This window comes from Suncus etruscus, chromosome 10 (assembly GCF_024139225.1).
Source record: "Suncus etruscus isolate mSunEtr1 chromosome 10, mSunEtr1.pri.cur, whole genome shotgun sequence".
Classification (NCBI taxonomy): domain Eukaryota; kingdom Metazoa; phylum Chordata; class Mammalia; order Eulipotyphla; family Soricidae; genus Suncus; species Suncus etruscus.
In genome coordinates, this window is record NC_064857.1 from 5,601,387 (window position 1) to 5,603,795 (window position 2,409).

General features: G+C 40.3%; 1 non-coding gene across 1 annotated transcript; it reads left to right on the forward strand.

Annotated features, from left to right (window-relative positions):
- Positions 1–2,017: 2,017 nt before the first annotated feature.
- On the forward strand, positions 2,018–2,179 carry LOC126021290 (U1 spliceosomal RNA). The gene has a single exon (XR_007499854.1). It is a non-coding gene; the product is annotated as a U1 spliceosomal RNA (small nuclear RNA).
- The last annotated feature ends 230 nt before the right edge of the window (positions 2,180–2,409 follow it).

Genomic DNA, 2,409 nt, shown 5'->3' on the forward strand with positions numbered 1-2,409 from the left:
TTTTTTTAAGCCACACCCGGTGATGCTTAGGGGTTACGCCTACCTTTGTGTTTAGAAACCACTCCTGGTTTGGGGAACCAGATTGGATGCTGGGGTTTGAGCCAAAGTTCGTCCTGGGTCAGCCATGTGTAAGGCAGATGCCCTACTGCTGCACTATAGCTCTGACCAACATGTCCAGTATCATTTTAACTAATGGTACTGGGAGTCCAGTCTCATGGATCCTATGTTAATGAATACTAATAGCCTGAGAAAACATGGCTTCCATGAGCCAAAACAAGCACAATGGACCCTAGAGAACCAAGACTTAGTGGGGTTGGAAAACATTTAAAACCTTTTTGGTCCAGTGGAGCATTATTATTAAGCATAAACCCCAGGAGTGGCTTTTCTCTAATGTCTGACCTGAAATAAATTGCCGTGGATATAAGCTCTCAGCCAGTTGATGATTTCCTTCTTGGTGAAATATATGCAGTAAGTCACAGCTGCCCATATGACTTCCCCTGGGGTGACCCTTTCAACCTGTGAAGCTCAATTTTCTTTCCCAGTAGAAATTGAATAGATGAGTAAGACTTCTAGTATTTCTCCTGCATGGGTTATCCAAAGGCCATTATTTATAGATACTAAAGGGTATAGCCTTTAGAGTCCTAGAGTTAGAAACAGGCTCTCTGGTGTGCATCTTGGTGTCAATGTTGAATAACTAAAGGGCAGCAAATAAGTTACTGGAGTGCTCTGACTCTAACACAGGTAGAATGCACATTCAATAAATGCCATCTTACTGTGCTTTCATCATTTGAGGCTTTTTCAATGCTGGAGGAGGAAGATCATATGTCAATATGTTAGTAACTTAATTATGACAAGGAAACTATCTTTACATAGATTGCATGTCTCTAATTTATGCAGGAACAAGGACAGTTTGGGAATATATTCTCAAATTGAAATGCTTTGCGGCACTTGAACTAAAGTGCCAGGTTTAAGATGCTTCCAGGGAATTTTGCAAAATAAATCGAATTTTCACCACCAAAATTGCTGCCCATTACTAATAATAGGAACACTGCTGGAGGTGACACTAAGGTCTGACCATGTAGAGCAAATCATGGAAAAATTTTATGCAGTGAAGCATAAAGAGGTGCTAAGAAGGCACCAAAGAAACACTGTCTCTACCAAATAAAATTAGCAAGAATGCTGCTAGATAACATGGATCTGTAGTGAAGTTTTGATCACGTCTCCCCTGGAGTCCATGTTTTCTCAGGCTATTAGTATTCATTAGCATAGGATCCATGATACTGGACCAAAGCGCCCAGTACCATTTGATAAAATGATATTGGACATGTGGCCAAAGCTATGGAAGCCTTTGAATTAGTCTTTATTTGTATCTCAATTGATTTCCTTTGGTTTTGTTTCCCTATTGCTTCAAATGGTTCCTTTGGCTTACATGTTAAAAAGATGTTTCCCTCTGACTTATTTCACTCAGCATAATAGATTCCATATACATCCATGCATAGGAAAATTTCATTACTTCATCTCTTCTGACGGCTGCATAATATTCCACTGTATATATGTACCACAGTTTCTTTAGCCATTCATCTATTGAGGGGCATCTAGGTTGTTTCCAAATTCTATTTCTATTGTAATCAAAGCTGCAATGAATATGGGTGTGAGGAAGGGATTTTTGTATTGTATTTTTGTGTGTGAGAGTCAGAGGGAGAGAGATAGACACAGAATAGTCTCACTCATTTATGGGTTTTAAGAAAAATAAAAGTCATTTTGCAATAATTCTCAGAGACAAAAGAGAGAAGGGCTGGAAGGCCCAGCTCATGACATGAAGCTCACCACAAAGAGTGATGAGTACAGTTAAAGAAATAATTACACTGAGAACCATCATAACAACATGTGAATGAATGAGGAAAGTAGAAAGCCTGTCTAGAGCACAGGCTGGAGTGGTGTGGGGAGGAGGGACACTTTGGGACATTGGTGATGGGAATTTGCAATGGTGAAGGGTTTGTTTGTTTGTTTGTTTGTTTTACTTACCTGGTAGGGGTGATTCCATGATCAGGAAGGTGGTTTCTCCAGGGTGAGGCTCGCCCATTGCACTCCAGGCATGCTGACCCTTGCGATTTCCCCAAATGTGGAAACTCACAGCATAATTTATGGTAGTGGGGGACTGCATTCACGCTTTATCCTGTAAAAATAAATTAATAAAAATAAAAGACATTCTTGCAATAATTTTCAGAGTCAAAAGAGAGGAGGCTGGGAGTTCCAGCTCACTACATGAAGCTCACCACAAAGAGTGATGAGTGCAGTTAGAGAAATAACTACATTGAGAACTTTCATAACAATGTGAATGAATGAGCGAAGTAGAAAGAAAGCCTGTCTAGAGTACAGGCGGGGGTGGGGTGGGGAGGAGGGAGATTA